Source organism: Symphalangus syndactylus, chromosome 2 (genome assembly GCF_028878055.3).
Source record: "Symphalangus syndactylus isolate Jambi chromosome 2, NHGRI_mSymSyn1-v2.1_pri, whole genome shotgun sequence".
Lineage (NCBI taxonomy): Eukaryota > Metazoa > Chordata > Mammalia > Primates > Hylobatidae > Symphalangus > Symphalangus syndactylus.
Window position 1 is genome coordinate 108,049,667 of NC_072424.2, and position 18,812 is coordinate 108,068,478.

The 18,812-nt window shown below is 38.4% G+C and overlaps 1 protein-coding gene across 1 annotated transcript in view; it reads right to left on the minus strand.

Moving 5' to 3' along the window:
* SAMD3 (sterile alpha motif domain containing 3) overlaps positions 1-18,812 on the minus strand; it is a 178,443-nt gene that overhangs the window by 147,168 nt on the left and 12,463 nt on the right. Inside the window, exon 2 of the mRNA XM_063621950.1 lies at positions 4,929-5,097. The gene's annotated coding sequence lies outside the window, so the exon portion shown is untranslated. The remainder of the gene's footprint in view (positions 1-4,928; positions 5,098-18,812) is intronic.

Genomic DNA, 18,812 nt, shown 5'->3' on the forward strand with positions numbered 1-18,812 from the left:
GGTGTTTGAGAGAAGAGGGAGAAGTAATATGTTGAGGTAATGGCTGAGAGTTTTCCAGAATGTATGAAATATATGAATCCTTAGATTAAGGCAACATTATGAGTCATGAACAGGCTAAATAAAAATAAATCACACATACAGCCTTATATTAAAACCATCAAATACCAAAGACAAAAAGAGGATCTAGAAGGCAATCAGTGAGAAAAGACAGATTACCTAAAAAGAAACAAAAATTATGCTGTCACATGCTTTTAATAGCAAGAAAAAAGGCTAAAGAGAAATGGTATATTTTATTGTCTTTCTTCAAATTACTAAGAGAAAATAATTGTTAATCTAGAATAAATTATACAAACTGTCATTTGGGAAGGAGAGTTAAAACTAAGTTTTTGACAAAATTAAGAGTATTTACCACTTTCAGATCTATGATGAATAACGACTTTTAAAAGATATAAGTAAGGAAAAAGCCAGAAAGAAGAATAGGCTTCAAGTAATGATGGTAAGCAAAGAAATTAGTAAACATGTGGGTCAATATAAAGAAGCATTGTTATTATTATTTTTTTTTTTTTGAGACAAGGTCTTGCTCTGTCACCCAGCCTGGAGTGCAGTGGCGCTATCTTGGCTCACCACAACCTCTGCCTCCCAGGTTAAAGTGATCCTCCTGCCTCAGCCTCCCAAGTAGCTGTGATTTCCATGTGATAAGAGGTGCGTGCCATCAAGCCAGGCTAATTCTTGTCTTTTTAGTAGAGATCAGGTTTCACCATACTGGCCAGGCTGGTCTTGAACTCCTGACTTCAAGTGATTCGCCCACTTCAGTCTCCCAAAGTGTTGGGATTACAGGCATGAGCCACCATGCCCGGCCTAAGAAGCATTTCTTACACAGAACAGTAATGATAATGGTTATTAATTTTGGTAATAATACCAAGATATAATAAAATTCCAAACATCTCTAACACTTAATAAGAAAGATGAGTAATTTTTATTAGAAGAAGTTTAGAATTATTGATTCCAATTTTAGTTCCTGTTTAATCAAGTATATATGTTAGCAATTTCAACATAATCACTTAAAAACAGAAACTGATTATATAATATCTAAATAACTAGAGAATAACAAGGATTAAAGATAACTTAATCTTACAGAAGGCAGGAAAAGATAAAAAATCATTTTAAAGAGAAAGTTGAAAAAGAGAGAAAGAGGGAGAGAGAAAGAGAAGATAGATATAAATCCAAATATTTCAGGAATCACAAGAATGTCATATGAGCAAAATTCTCCAGTTAAAGGAGCAACGCCATAAACTGGGTGGTAAGTATTCAATAAAATTCTCTTTATAAGGGAACATAAACATAAATATTATGGCATAAAATGACGTAAAGTAAAAGGATGAGAAAAAGTAGACCAGGTAAATAATCAAAATTAGGCTAGTGTATCTATATTAACACAAAGAATGCACTCAGAGAGGGATAGCATTATTAGGGATGAAGATGGTTACTACGCATTGATAAAAGATTCAAGTCACAAGGAAGTAATAACATTTCAAAATATATATGCCTCCAACAACATATATAGAGAACATTTTATACAATAAGAAGGAGAAATAGGTGAACCCACAATTCTATGGGGAGATAAATGCTTGTTCCATAATAGTAGAGTAAGCAGACATGTAAACTTCTTTATCTGCAGCTCTGTTTGTAATAGCAAAAAGGAGAAACAACTGTCCCAAGTCAAGGAAGTAGACAGCTAAACTGAGACTGATTTATACATTCAATTAGTATTCAATGGTTAAAAACGGACTAGATCTCATGGATAAGATGGATAATTCTATCTGATCATTCCATAATACTGCATGACAAAGGAGTTGCAAAATGTTATATATAGTAGACACCAAGTGGAGATATGAATTGGATATATAAACATGGAGCTTGAAGAGATGTGGGCTGAAAGATACATTTGGCAGTTATCTGAATACATTTTTTGAAAGCATGAGTATTCACAGTCATCAAGGAGAGTTAGTAGTGAAGAAAACCCAATTTAGAACCCTGGGATTTCCAACAATTACAGATCAAATTGAGAGAAAGAGAATCCAGCAAATGAAATCCAGAAAAGCAGCCTCACTAGTAAAGAGAGAGAGAGGGAAGTAAGGAGAGCTCTCATGTTGCTTGTCTTCACTGATTCCTACTTTAAATGTGTTCATGAGAGGTCATGATGCCCAAAGCTACGTCAGCCAGTTGGAAGCATGAGGGCGCACGTTTGAGGATAAAAAGCCAATATGCTAACGGTAGAGGATTAAGAGAGAAAAAACATGACATTATAGAGTCAACTAATCCAGAAACTCACTATATCTACAATTCTGTTATATGCAACAAGCATTTATTTTGTAATGTCATTGCTAGTTGTATTTTCTGTTACGTGAAGCCAATAGCATGTTATTATGCCCAGTGACAATTTTAAAAGTCCATCTTATTCCCAGTTAAAGGAAATGTGTGTTGAATAAATGGCACTAGTGTTTCACTGGGGTTGCAAAGATAACTAAGACAAGTCCCAGCCCAAGAGTTCCTAGTTTAGGAGAGAGAAATTTACATTTAAAGCCATAAGAGATGGTAGGGCCTTGAAGACTTTTGATCATGGATATGAGATAATAAAGGCAGTGCTTTAGAAACACTAGTTTGTTGTCATAATAAAAATGATTATGCACCTTGGGTACATATATCTGTCTATTTAGCATATTTTATTTTATTTGAACCTTATAACAAATCAATAAGGAAGGTATTGCCCATGTTTTATAAATGAAGAAATAGGTTTATGAACTCAAATAATTTGCTTAGGATCAGATAGTGATAAGATTGAAACTAAGTTTGTTTAGCACCAGAAGCAAGTCTCTTACCTGCTTTCTTCCTTGCTATGCTGTCCCTCCTGCGGCACCATCTGCCTTTATCTCACACACTTCATTAACCCAACACAGGATGGCCAGAAGCGAGGAAAAGTGAGCGTCAAGGAAACCAATTAAGGTAGGAGAGAGGCAGTGTAGCAAGGGAAAAGGAAAGATCAAGATGGTAGGCATTTCTGAGAGGAAGAATGAGCCTTAATGACAGACTGGAGACATGGGATGGAGAATGCTGAAGCTTTAAAGGGATGTCAAGGTTACGGAACAGTTCCTTTCTTTCGAAAGAACACTTCGTATTTATTGCCTCCATGCCTTCATGTGCTTTTAACATATGATCATCTAGTTTTTGCTTCAAATTTTCTCTCTTTTTTTGTGGAAACTGTTCTCTATGTATGTACCCTTGGCCTACTCATTGAAAATTACAAAGATATAGATATCCATATATTTTTTCTATTCTCCCTGATGCTTCTGCATTTTCTTTAAATTTTCTCCTTCATTGGCTTCTTCAAAATTAGATTTATCCCTAGAGAAGCTCATTCTCTATTTATTTGTTTTGAGATGGAGTCTTGCTCTGTCGCCCAGGCTGGAGTGCAGTGGCAAGATCTCTGCTCATTGCAACCTCCACCTCTCAGGCTCAAGTGATTCTCCTGCCTCAGCCTCCTGAGTAGCTGACTAGAGGTGCACACAACCACGCCTGGCTAATTTTTGTATTTTTAGTACAGACGGGGTTTCACCATGCTGCCCAGACTGATCTCAAACTCCTGACCTCAAAGAATCTGCCTGCCTCGGCCTCCCAAAGTGCTGGCATTACAGGCATGAGCCACTGTGCCTGGCCTTGTTCTATCTTTCAAAATCTCTCCTTCCCCTAACCATTTGCCTACCTCCAGAATTACTTTGGATGCCACATTTCTTACCTATCATTTTGCTTGGCTCCAATTTTTTTCTTCTGTCTTCTAAATGAGCATATATGGTATGCACTTTGCTGTAATGATCTTCACCTAAGTTTAGTCTCCTCCTAGAAATCTTCCAAACAATTCTCATCCTTTCACGCGCCATCCTTCTACTTTCTGTCTTGTTGCTTATAACAATCACATAACATTTTATACATATGCTTATTTGTACCAATATATGCCTTGTTTAAGGAGTAATTTTCATGTATCTTGATAGTCCCCATAGTGCCTAGCATTCTTGCATTTAGTAGACAATTATTCATTCATTTCTTTATTCCTTCAACAAATACTTGAATGGGAGGAACAAAAAGGGGAAAAGCAGAATAAATAACTATAAAAAGTGTGAAACAGGAAAAAGAAATAAGGTGTTAATTTGAGGAAGATTTGAAAGCCTATAATCTATTTTATTTTATCTTTTTTAACCTGATAGCCTTGGACTCGTTTAAAATCCAATGAGAGGTAGAACACACAAGGGAGAGAAGTAAGCAAAGGGTTATGAAGAGATCCTCTAGAAGGATGATGCAGCTAAGAGTTACAGGTGTGGCCGGGTGCAGCGGCTCACGCCTATAATCCCAGCACTTTGGGAGGCCAAGGAGGGCGGATCACGAGGTTAAGCGATCGAGACCATCCTGGCCAACATAGTGAAACCTTGTCTCTACTAAAAATACAAAAATTAGCCGGGCATGGTGGCACACACCTGTAGTCCCAGCTCCTCAGGAGGTTGAGGCAGGGGAATCGCTTGAACCCGGGAGGCAGAGGTTGCAGTGAGCCGAGATGGCACCACTGCACTCCAGCCTGGTGACAGAGCACAACTCCGTCTCAAAAACAAAAAAAAAAGAGTTACAGATGTGCTGAAGTCTTGATGTCCTCCACTCCAGGTGGCACGAGCTTCCAGTATGAGCAGCCAGTGTGTTATGCAAATTTGCTTTTAAGTAGACCATTTTGTGAAAAATATTAGGAAGCCCTTTTGTGAGGTTCCCAAGAAAGTAGATGAGGATGTGTATGAGTCAGAGTACTCTAGATAAATAGAACCAGATATATCTATACATCTATATAAAGACAGAGAAAAAAAGAGATTGATTTTAAGGAGTTGGCTCACCATATTGTGGGGGCTGGCAAGTTTGAAATTCATAGGGCAGGATGCCGACAGGCTTGAAATTTTGGCAGGAGTCAATGTTGCAGTCTTGAGTTTGAAGGCAGAATTCCTTCCTCTTCTGGGTACCTCAGTCTTTTCCCTTGAGGCCTTCAACTTACTGAATGAGGTCCACCTACATTATGGAGAGTAATTTGTTTACTCAAAGTCTACTGATTTAAATGTTAATCACATCTGAAAAAAAACAGCTTCATAGCAACAGCTAGACTGGTGTTTGACCAAACAACTGGGTACCGTAGCCTAGCCAAGGTGACACATCAAATTAATCATCACAAGATGGAAGCCAAAGAGGCAGGTGAGAGTTTGACTTTGGGTAGGAGGAGGGTCACCTCCACCAGTGTAAAAGGAGAAATGTGGATGGAAACTGATGTGGATGTTTAGGTAACTCCAAATCTATGGCATCTATTTCCTCTGTGCAGCTGGGATGAGAGGAGGAAATCAATGGTTTAAAGATAGTAATAGGTTTGCAAAATTTACTTAGGTGAGTGGGAGAGTAGTTGCCAAGTGAAATAGATTGAGACTGCTGAGAAGAGCTAAAGGTTGGTGATTACAGTCTTATGAGGGGTGTAATCGCTAATAAATGCTCACAACACAGCTATTTCACTCTATTTAAGATGGTATCTTTTTAAGTATTTACACAGTATTGCTCTTTACTTTCTGCTAGCAAACATCACTCTTCGGTTAACTTCTATGCACCCTTCTATAATCTCTTATTTCATGGATTAGACCTACCTAGTTTTAACTGTGGTAACACTTGTCTGGGGACCTTATTATTATTTGTCTTGTAAGACTACACATCTAATAAATAACACAATTAAGGGTGATGCACAGGAGACATGGTGAATCAGCTTAAGGAGAAGGATGTTGTTGTTGAGGCTACTTTAAATGCTAGAAGTACTTTATAGGCTTTTAGCATAGACTCACTGCTCTGTGACTCAATAATAACACACTTCTTTTGCCATCATTCAAAGGACAAGTGTACACACTGTGCAATAGGGACTCCATAGGTACTTGAAAATACAAATGAAGATGTGGCTTTTCTTGATTCTATTTTCTATATCTTTGCCTATTTGCATAGTATGTTAGCTCCAGAAAATGGCTAGGAGGCAGAATTTTTCCACAACTGTCAATTCAGTGTTCTCCTCTTCTTGTTTGTTTGAATTATCTTATAAGTGGCACTTATTTATTTGAGAGGTAGTAAAAGGTAAAGAAAAACACATATATATATAGAGAGAGACAGAGTCTCACTCTGTCACCCAGGTGAGAGTGCAGTGGCACGATCTCGGCTCACTGAAACCTCCACCTCCTGGGTTCAAGTGATTCCCCTGCCTCAGCCTCCTGAGTAGCTGGGATTAGGGGCACCCGCCATCATGTCTGGCTGATTTTTGTATTTTTAGTAGAGACGGGGTTTCACCATGTCGGCCAGGCTGGTCTCGAACTCCTGACCTCAAGCCATCCACCTCCTTTGGCCCCCCAAAGTGCTGGGATTATAGGTGTGAACCACCGTGCCCAGCTCAAGAAAAGATTTTTAAACCATGTAGTCAGAAGACCTAGGTAGGTGATGGCAAACTCATGTCCTTCCAGAAATATATAACATATTTGCTGTAGCCAAATTAATACATGTGCTGGTAGATCTCGTAATCTTGGATCTATGTTTTAGTTCAGGCTTTATCATGTACTAGAGCTTTGATTTGGATAATCTGCCTTCTGTTGGCTTCATTTCATTTATCTGTAAAATGTTAATAATGCTTGTTTTACCTGGGGCATAGGATTATGATAAAGGTTATATAATATAATGTTATATAATAGAAACGTCAGATATACAAATATACATGTATTAGTCAGGGTTCTCCATAGAAGCAAAACCAATATGGTGTGTGTGTGTGTGTGTGTGTGTGTGTGTGTGTGTGTGTGTATTCAAGAGATAATTTATTTTAAGGAATTGGTTCGTGTGATTATGGGGCCTGGCAAGTCTGAAATCCATAAACAGGTGAGCAGGTTGAAAATTCAAGAAAGAGCTGGTGTTGTAGTATAGAGTCCCACACTTGCCGGCTGGAAATTTAGGCAGGATTTCTATGTTACACTCGAGTTAGAATTGCTTCTTCTTCAGGAAACCTCAGTCTTTGCTCTTAATGCCTTTCATTAATTAGATGAGGCTCACCCATATTATGACAGTAATCTGCTTTACTCGAGGTCTACCTTTTAAATGTTAATTGTATATAAAAACACCTTCACAGAAACATGTAGTCTAGTATATGACTAAACAACTGGGGTACAATTGCCTAGCCTAGTTGACACGTAAAATGAAGCAGCATAATACAGCATTAAGATGAATACCTGGGCTCTTGATTTAGGTTGCCTGAATTTAATTCTAACTCTACCTTTGGGAGCTAAGAGTCCTTCAGCAAATATTGCATTCTTTCTGTGATTCAGTGTTCTCATCTGTTAAACCACCTTACAGAGTTGTTGTGAGATTAAATATAGAACACACATGCAGTGTGTTCAGAATAAGATAGTATGGAGTAAATGTGCAGTAAATTTGGCTACTATTAAACATAAGTCATTATTATTACTGTTATTGAATCTGAAAATATAACAATATAAAAATTTTAAATAAAAAAGAAATTTTTCTGTTTGCTAGTCCTGCTGTTTTCCCTTTCCTCTGGGTTTGAGTATAAGGATAGCAGTCAATCATCCTGGATTTACTGGAACAGTCACAATTTCAATACACTGCCTTATTATTCCCATTCACATACTCTGTTTGTTAGACCTTTCATTCTGATGTTTGGTTCACAAAATATGCATGCCATAAACGGTGATGACAACTGATTTATTTATTTATTTATTTATTTTTGAGAAGGAGTCTCACTCTGTCACCCAGGCTGGAGCACAGTGGTGCAATCTTGGCTCACTGGAACCTCTGCCTCCTGGGTTCAAGTGATTCTCCTGCCTCAGCCTCCCAAGTAGCAGGGATTACAGGCACCTGCCACCACATCTGGCTATTTATTTTTATTCTTTTTTTTGTTTTTGTATTTTTAGTAGAGACGGAGTTTAGCCATGTTGGCCAGGCTGGTCTCAAACTCCTGACCTCAGGTGATCCACTCGTCTTAGCCTCCCAAAGTGCTGGGATTACAGGTGTGAGCCACCACGCCCAGCCGACAATTGACCTTTTAAAGATGGTAGCTGAGCCTTACAACTCAGGCTCATGGTTGACTCTGTAGTTTGATAGAGAATAACAAGTTAGCTATCTGTCAGCCAGAAAGCTTTGCTGCTTTGTGGGTGGTATCTTGGTGCTGGATTATTAATACCATGTGAAGTTATTCATTAATTCTTTGCCATCATCTCAGAGGGTCATAGCATATTTATTTCTCTGCATCTGAACATACCAGCATCATCTAAAGCAATTTGTTGATATGTAATGTTATTTGCTAATAATCATGTGATTTTTATCATTTCAAACTAATTTCTCAGAATTACCTGATTAACTGTGGGTTTTCCTTTAGTGACATAAGTGTATATTTAATAATTTCCCAATTTCAGAATTACTTGATTAACTATGGGTTCTCCTTCAGCGACATAAGTGTACATTTAGTAATTTCCAAATTTCATTAGAGTCACTGTATGTGGGCAAATCTGTGGGTTCTTAATGTGCCTTTATATTATGTCTAAGTGTTCAGATAAAAATAATTTAGCTTAGAAAAAGAAAATAAAAATTAAAAAGGAATTAAAAATTTAACAGGTCAGTTATGTGACCTTTATTATTAAGCTAATGTAATACTTAATCTGTTTTTGAAACTGTGAATTCATTAAATTATGAACAAGAAGTCCATTTTTGCTGCACTTACAGAGATGAGATGAAGAGCTGGCCACCAAGAAAGGCTCTCACAGGATGGCTGTAAGTTGGCAGAGCCACTGACCCAGAATGCAGATCCTAGATTTTCACATTTTGAACTTCAGTTTCATCAGGAACTTAGAACTTACGTGATTCAGTTCTCAGGAATAACTTTCTTTTTTCTTTTTTCTTTTTTTTTTGAGACAGAGTCTCGCTCTTGTTGCCCAGGCTGGAGTGCTGAAGTGCTGGAGTGCTGGAGTTCAATGGTGCAATCTTGGCTCACTACAACCTCCACCTCCCGGGCTCAAGCGGTTCTCCTGCCTCAGCCTCCCGAGTAGCTGGGATTCCAGGCATGCGGCACCATGCCCAGCTAATTTTTGTATTTTTAGTAGACACAGGGTTTCAGGGTTTCACCCTGTTGGCCAGGCTGGTCTCAAACTCCTGATCTCGGGTGATCCACCTGCCTTGGCCTCTCAAAGTGCTGGGATTCCAGGTGTGTGTCACCATGCCTGGCCTGGAACAACTCTTTTTTTGTTTGTTTGTTTGCTTTGTTTTATTTTGTTTTTGAGACGGAGTCTCGCTCTGTCGCCCAGGCTGGAGTGCAGTGGCTTGATCTTGGCTCACTGCAAGCTCCGCCTCCCGGGTTCACACCATTCTCCTGCCTCAGCCTCCCAAGTAGCTGGAACTACAGGCACCCGTCACCACGCCCGGCTAATTTTTTGTATTTTTAGTAGAGACGGGGTTTCACTGTGTTAGTCAGGATGGTCTCGATCTCCTGACCTTGTGATCTGCCCGCCTCAGCCTTCCAAAGTGCTGGGATTACATGGGTGAACCACCATGCCTGGCCAGGAACAACTCTTAAGTGTCAAACTCAGAAATGATTGTTGTGTTTGTGATTCACAATGTCAGTTTATTCTGTTACAATGGAAGCTGTTTCTATCTGTTTCTAATTAATGGAAGATTAATCTAAGTTACTGCTTTCTCCTTGCATCAAAGTCCCTAATCCTCAATTAATATTTAAAATTATGTTTCAAGAGTTCAGTTTGGTTAAAGGGAACTTGACAGTTGCATCTATACTAGAGAAGCATTTTGGTTTTATATTACGGACCAACTCCATTTGCTTGGGGTGCTGGTTGGAAAGTAGTTTAAAATGACATTTGAGGCCAGTGAAAAGGAATGCTATGATTGAATGACAGTGTCTTACACCTGTCCAAGACTGCTAGTGTGAGCTGAGCTTGCTGTGTATTTGCCATCTTTGACTGAGGCTATTGACGAAAAGCTCACAAGTATCCTTGACCCACAGTATATCACAACATTCTGGTCCCCTCACTCTAGTAATTAGAAAACAGGTGTTTTCTGGCTACATTGCCTCTTTCCTTTAGACAAAGATTGAAATAATATTATTATCTAAAATATTACTCTCTTACACGGATTATCACCTTTTTGTGACCATGTTTTTTTGTGGTAGGTGACAATATCCTTAAGTAGGAAGTTGCTTTCTTTAGTTATATTATAGTCCTAAGAATAGCCCCAGTGATGCTTCCACAGTTTCCATAAACATTTTTAAAAACCAGTCCTGAAGGATGTAGGATAATATTTGATGTTGACATATGATTAATTCAATGAGGACTGACTCTATTTTATAATTGCCAGAAATGAGCGGATTGTGTCACCAGATTTAGGGGCACTCCACCCCACTTTATGCTGAAAACTTGTTTTTAGTGCTCCATACTACCGAAGACTTCATAGTTTGTCTCGTGAGTCTCTAAGCTTTTCTTGGTAGGGATTGGCTTTTGATGTTGCAGAAGTCTTATGCTATATGGGTAAGGAGAGACACTCACAACATGGGCCTTATGCACACAGCATCTTAGCTGTGGGAACAGAGCCTGCTCAGGCTTCAAGACTGACCAGAAGAGGGTAGACAACCTCTTGGATTACCTTGATTTGAGTGATTGCCTCTCCTCTGTAAAGGACAGAGATTTCACCCCCAAGACATTTCTTTGGTGTGACAGTAGGGACTGAGAGATACAGATTTGAAGAGCTAGTAAGCAAGAATACATTATGAATTTTTAAATCATAGTTTCATATTTTTAAAAGGAGACTGCTTACTTAACAGGATAACTATTTTTCTTCTTTAATTTCAATTTGGATGAGCTCAAGGACGTTATGCCATACATATTATACTAGACTTCAAAAGGCTTTGTTTAAAGCAAAGCAAGCCTAAAATCTACACAACTCTGAAAATCACTTCAGAGAATCTTGAATAAACTTTTCTTCAGGGTATTTCAGACTAATCTAAGAAAATATTTGCTTGAACACTGTGTGTATTTTTTTAAAGGAATTCTGTTCAGCCCCTCGTTATTAATGTTTATTTTATTTGTGAAGTTATTTAGACTCTTCAGAAAGGAGGGTTAATGATTAAGAACCAAGGTAAAACATTGTTTCTTTTTTATTCTTATATTTCATTCAACTGAAAAAGATCTTAATCATTAGCATGACATATTTATTAATGTTTCCAATTTCAAGGATTAATTTTTATTTTTACAAGGATTAATTTTTTTTTGCAATATGGCTGTTAGAATGACTCAAAATCATATAACTCTCTGCTTTTTGCTTGTGTAAAAATTTGTACATGATTGAGCATTCTGAATGTCTCGAATGCCTCCAAATCCTTCATCTCCAGGGTCAGTTTGCCCTTCAGTATCCAACAATTATAGTCCAGTCTTTCATACCTTGAATATCTGCAGCCAATTCATTTATTGTTATTGTATTTCTTTCCTATAATATTTTTGAACTCCAGGAATGTCTAATTTTTCCATAAATTTCTCTGATTTTTTTTTTTTTTTTTAATGGAGTTTTGCTCTTGTTGCCCAGGCTGGAGTGCAATGGCGCGATCTCGGCTCTCTGCAACCTCTGGGTTCAAGCAATTCTCCCGTCTCAGCCTCCTGAGTAGCTGGGATTACAGGCATGCACCACTACGTCCAGCTAATTTTGTATTTTTAGTAGAGATGAGGTTTCTCCATGTTGGTCAGGCTGGTCTCGAACTCCCGACCTCAGGTGATCCATCCACCTTGGCCTCCCAAAGTGCTGGGATTATAGGCGTGAGCCACCATGCCCAGCCTCTCTGATTATTTTTTTATCAGTCTGTATCAGTTACAATGTTTTCAGCTTCAACTGGCATAAACCTGACTCAAGTTGGGCTTCATTATTGAAGGTATTGACTCACATCAAGGCACTGCAGAGGTAAGGCATGCCTCAGAGGTGGTGGTTTGATGAGATGGACTTGGGTTCTTTTTGTCTATCTGCAACTACATCCACTAGATAAATTTCATCCTAAATTTCTCTTGTGGTCATAGGATTGTAGTCAGTAGCATTTGGGAATACAGGCTTCCATTTTCAAGTCTAAAAAGAAAGAACTTGAGTTTTTGTAACTTACTCTTAAGAGTTAAGACATTTCTTTCCCAGGAGACCACAGCAAAACTCTCCTCATCTCTCATTGGTTTAAATGAGCTTAGGCCTTTCCACTGACAACTTCCAGCAAGGGGAATGGGATTATCATAATTGGCCCATATGAATCAGTGATCCTTGTCCCCCCCTCTCCCAGACCCAGGTGGGGTAGGAAATGGATATTGGGTAGTCAGTCATTCCATATCATGCTGCTATGGACTGATGTTCTGGGCTTTTCTATTTGTTGCTCCTTACTGCATTATACCTGCTTTCTAGGCTGCTGCCACTTCCCTGCTCTTCTTGACCCTAGGCATGGACATAATAGCAAAAATGGCAAGTTTAGTTTTCCCAAACATAGACACATTAGTAAAGACACTTGGAGACTGCAATATGGGAAATAAAAACATAATACTGAGTACTGAGGTCTTCCCTCGTCTCTTTCTCCTGCCTTGCCTTCTCCTGCTTCCTGTCACCCTCTTCGCCCCTTCCTCTTCATTTCCTGAGGCCTCCTCAATCCTTGATGCAAATCAGTATCCAGGTGGCCCATGGGGGACCATGTTGGTGGATGAAAAGAGAATGCCAAGAAGGTAAATGGGAGAATCTGGTGATAAGAGCAGATGGCTGACTAGAGACATTGGATGTCAGTTCTCCTCAGAAAGATCAAAGTTACTGGTGAATGGACAAGTTCTGAATGGAAAGCTGAGAGAAGAGAACCAGGATCTGTTGGAGTGCCTATGGGAAGGAGCTGGGGTACGAAAAAGGAAAGTAGCAAGTGTCTGGTAAAGGTCAACCCAGGAAACTCAGAGTCCATGGAAAGGATAGGTGGGAGTGCCCTTGGTGGGAGGAGCCCTACAAAAGCCCCCTCATGACAAAGGAAGTAAGGGCACAGCACCAGTCACTGAAGGGGGCGGCACTGGCTCCCAGGAACAGATGTGGAGGAGTATCATCTCCTGCCTTCCCCGATAACTTGTTGGGGATGCAACTTCCCACCGGGGGCCAGAGCACATGCACCTGGAAAAAGTGTTTTTCATACTTTTTGTGGTGGCTTCACCCTCGTGAAAGTGAGTCCATGCTGTTTGAGCTTGTACAAAGCCCAATTCCCCGTCCCTAGTCCCTATACAGAGCAGTAGCATCCAGCAATGGAGCAGAGATTGGCCATAGAGTTGCCTGCTCTGGACCAAGGGAAAAGGGTCTGCCCTGAGACCATATTGGGGTAGCTCTCAGAGGGGTGTATCCAGAGCCTGCAGCCACACTGTGGTGGGGAACCAAGGGTCAGTCTTTATGAAATAAGGGTCATGAGCCCTATGACAGGGGTGTGATAGGAAAGTGGATCACATTCCTGCCAACTCAGGATGAGGAGTTGGTACACACCCCAGCCCCTTCCCCTGATACTTCAGTGCACCCCAACACAATCTCTTCCTACCACCCATCCTTCAGGGCAGGTGCTTCCACTCATCATCAGTCCACCTGAGGACAAGCCAGCTTTTACACTTAAGCACCATCTATTGGATTGCAGCCTGAACTGTACCACTAAATAAAAAGCAAGCCTGCTGCCAGACAGGCTAAGTGCTGGTGCATGTGACAAGCTTTCTGAGACATCAGAACTCTCGGTCAGTCCTGCAGGAGATAGTTTGTTGGCTCATACATCCAATGCATCACTACAACAAGCAACATCTAAGAAAGCCACTGCACAGAAGCTATCCACAACCAATGAACCCATATAGAGTCTTGGCCCACTGAAAACACCCAGGAATGAAACCAAATGACCATATGCAGGGTACACCTTAGTCACACCCTCAAGAGAAAAAAGAATTTAAAAATAAAAATGTCCCATCCAAACAATAGAAAATTCAAAAATAAGAAGCACCAGTTCCCTCAGATGAGAAGGAATCAGCACAAGAACTCTGGAAGTACTAAAAGCCAGAGTCCTTGACACCTCCGAAGGATTGCATTCTCTTTCTAGCAATGGATCCTAATCAAATTGAAAAGTTTGAAATGACAGAAAAAGAATTCAAAATATAAATTGCAAGGAAACTCAATGAGATCCAAGAGAAAGTTGAAATCCAATAAGAAGAAGCCAGAAAAATGATTCAAGATATAAAAGACAAGATAGCTATATTAAGAAAAAAACAAATAGAACTTCTGGAATAGGAACATTCACTAAAGGATTTAAAAATACAGTTGGAATCTTTAACAATAAGCTAGGCAAAGCAGAAGAAACAATTTCAGAGCTTGAATGCTGGCCTTTTGAATTCACCCAGTCAGACAAAAATCGAGAAAAAAGAATTTTAAAAATCATCAAAGCCTTAGAGAAATATAGGATTATGTAAAGTGACCAAATCTACTACCATTGGCATTCCTGAGAAAAAAAAAAAAAGCAAGCAACTTGGAAAACATACTTGAGGAAAAAAATTCAGGAAAATTTCCCTAATCTTGCTAGAGAAGTCAACATCCAGATACAAGAAATTCAGAGAACACCTGCAAGACACTTCACAATATGACCATTCCTGAGGTACAGTCATCAGACTATCCAAGGTCAATGTGAAGGGGAAAAATCTTAAAGGCAACTAGAGAAAAGGGCCAAAATTACCTATAAAGGAAATCCCATCAGACTAACAGTAGACTTCTCAGCAGAAACATTACAAACCAAAAGAGATTGGGGGCCTATTTTTAGCCTTCTTAAAGAAAAGAAAATGCTACCAAGAATTTCATATCCTGCTAAACAAGCTTTATAAATGAAGGAGAAGTAAAGTCATTCCCAGAGAAGCAAATGCTACAGGAATTTGTCATTACCAGATCAGACTTAAAAAAATACTCAGAAGAGATCGGCACATGGAAACAAAAGAATGATGCTTGTTACCATAAAAGCACACATAAGTACACAGATCATATAAGGCAATTATATAATCGAGACTACACTATTTATTACTTAGCAGCAGTACGACAGGAACAAACCTCACATATCAATATTAACCTTGAATGTAAATGGCTTAAATGCTTCACTTAAAAGACATAGAGTGGCACATTGGGCAAAAACAAGACCCAAGCTCCCACTGCCTTCAAGAGACCTATCTTATGTGTAAAAACATTCATAGGCTCAAAATAAAGGGATGGAGAAAGATCAATCACACAAATGGAAAACAAAAAAACAGCAGAGGTTACTATTTTTATATCAGATAAAACAGACTTTAAAGCAACAACAGTAAGAAAAGAGACAGAAGGGCATTATTTAACGATAAAGGGTTCAATTCAACACTATGTATGCACTGAACATCAGAGTACCCACATTTATAAAACAAATTCTACTAGACCTAAATAGAAAGATAGACAGCCATCCAATAACAGTGGGTGACTTCAACACTCCAGTGACAACACTAGACAGATCACTGAGGCAGAAAACTAACAAAGAAACTCTGGACTTAAATTGGACTCTCAACCAAATGGACCTAATAGACATCTACGGAATATTCCACCCCACAATCACATAATATAATTTTTCTAATCTGTGCTATGAAAAATTCTCTAAAATTGACCATACACTTGGTATTACAGAGAATCTCAGTACATTTTTAAAAACTGAAATCATATCACATTAAGCATCTTCTCAGACCACAGTGAAGTAAAATTAGAAATCAATACCAAGAGGAACACTCAAAACAACAGATGTACGTGGAAAGTAAACAATTTGCTTCTGAATGACTTTTGGGTAAAGAACAAAATTAAGGCAGAAATATAAAAATATTTTGAAACAAATGAAAATGGAGACACAACACACAAAATCTCTGGGACATAACGAAAGCAGTATTAAGAGAAAAGTTTATAGCGCTAAATGCCGACATCAAAAAGATAGAGAGATCTCAAATTAACAATCTAACATTGCACCTAAAGGAACTAGATAAACAAAAACAAAGCAAACACAAAGCTAACAGAAGAAAAGCAATAACAAAGATTATAGCAAAACTAGATTAAATTGAGGCCAAAAAACCAGACAAAGGATCAACAAAACAAGAAGTTGGTTTTTTGAAAGGATAAACAAAATTGATAGGTTGTCCTAGATTAACCAAGAAAACAAGATTGTGCAAATAACCACATTCAGAAGTGACAGAGGTAGCATTAGCATTACAACTGATACCACAAAAATACAAAAGATCCTCAGAGACTACTAGGAACATCTCTGTGCGCACCCTAGAATATCTATAGAAAATGGATAATTTTCTGGAAACATGAAACCTCCCAAGATTGAACCTGGAAGAAATTGAAATGCCGAACAGACCAATAATTAATTGTGAAATTGAATCAGTAATAAAAAATCTACCAAACAAAAAAAAGCCCTGGACCAGATGCATTCAGAGCCAAATTCTACCAGATGTTCACAGAAGAACTGGTACTAATCTTACTGAAACTATTGCAAAAAATCAAGTCAGATGGATTCTTCTCTAACTCATTCTGTAAAGCTAGTATCATCCTGATACCAAAATCTGGCAAGGACAAAACAAAAAGGAAACTACAAGCCAGTATCCCTGATAAACACAGGCACAAAAATCCTCAGCAAACTACTAGCAAACCAAATCCAGCAGCATATCAAAAAGATAATTTATCACAATCAAGAGGGTTTTATTCCTGGGATGCAAGGATGTTTCAACATATGCAAATCAATAAATGTGATTCATCACATAAACAAAATTAAAAACCAAAATTATATGATCATCTCAATAGACAGAAAAAGCATTCAATAAAAAAATCCAATGTCTCTTCATGATAAAAACCCTCAACAAACTAGGCATTAACAAACTAGGCACTGAAAGAACATATCTCAAAATAATAAGAGCCATTTATTGCAAACCCACAGCTGACATGATATTCAATGGGCAAAAGCTTGAAGCATTCCCCCTAAGAACTGGCACAAAACATGGATGCCCACTCGTACCACTCCTATTCAACATAGTACTGAAAGTTCTAGCTACAGAATTCAGAAAAAAGAAAGAAATAAAAGGCATCCACATAGGAAAAAAGAAAGTCAAATTATCTCTGTTCTCTAATGACATGATTCTATATCTAGAAAATCCTAAGGATTCCTCTGAAAGACTCCTAGACCTGTAAATGAATTCAGTAAAACTTCAGGATACAAAATCAACATACAAATATCAGTAGCATTTCTTTATTATTATTATTATACTTTAAGATCTAGGGTACATGTGCACAACATGCAGGTTTGTTACATAGGTATACATGTGCCATGTTGGTTTGCTGCACCCATCAACTCGTCATTTACATTAGGTATTTCTCCTAATGCTATCCCTCCCTCAGCCCCCCACCTCCGACCCGCCCCGGTGTGTGATGTTCCCCACTCTGTCTCCATGTGTTCTCATTGTTCAACTCCCACCTATGAGTGAGAACATGCGGTGTTTAGTTTTCTGTCCTTGTGATAGTTTGCTGAGAATGATAGTTTCCAGCTTCATCCATGTCCCTGCAAAGGACATGAACTCATTCTTTTTTATGGTGGCATAGTATTTCATGGTGTATATGTGCCACATTTTCTTAATCCAGTCTATCATTAATGCACATTTGGGTTGGTTCCAAGTCTTTGCTATTAAATATCAGTAGCATTTCTACACACCCAGGATGTTCCAGCTGAAAACCAAATTGAAAACTCAATCCCATTTACAATAGCCACACAAAAAATAAAATACTTAGGAATACACTAAACCAAGAAGGTGAAATATCTTTACAAGAACTGCATAACGCCGATGAGTGAAATCATAGATGACGCAAACAAATGGAAAAATATCCCATCCCCATGAACAAGAAGAATCAATATCATTAAAATGACCATACTGCCCAAAGCAATCCATAAATTCAATGTTATTCCTTTCAAATTACCAATGCCATTTTCCACAGAATTAGAAAAAGCAATTCTAAAATTCATATGAAACCCCAAAAGAGCCCAAATAGCCCAAGCAATCCTCAGCAAAAAGAACAAATCTGGAGGCATCGCATTGCCTGATTTTAAATTATACCATATGGCTATGGTAACCAAAACAGCATTGTAATAGTAAAAAACAAACAAACAAAAACCAGACACATAGATCCATGGAACAGAATAGAAAACCCAGAAATAAAGCCACAACTACAACCAACTGGTCTTTGACAAAGTTGGCAAAAATAAACAATGGAGAAAGGACATCCTATTCAATAAATGATCTGAGAAAACTGAGTATCCATATGCAGAAGAATGAAACTGGACCCCCACCTCTCACCATATAAAAAATTAACTCAAGAAGAATTAAATACTTAAATTTATGACCTCAAAATATGAAAATTTAGGAAAAAATCTTGTGGACATTGGCCTAGACAAAGAATTTATGACTAAGACCTGAACAGCAAAGGCAACAAAACCGAAAATAGACAAATGAGACGTAATTAAACTAAAGAGCTTCTGCACAGCAAACAGTAAACAAACACACAAACCAGAAACAATCAAGAGAATAAACAGACAACCTCCAGAATGAGAAAATATTTGCAAAGTATGCATCCAACAAAGGACTAATACC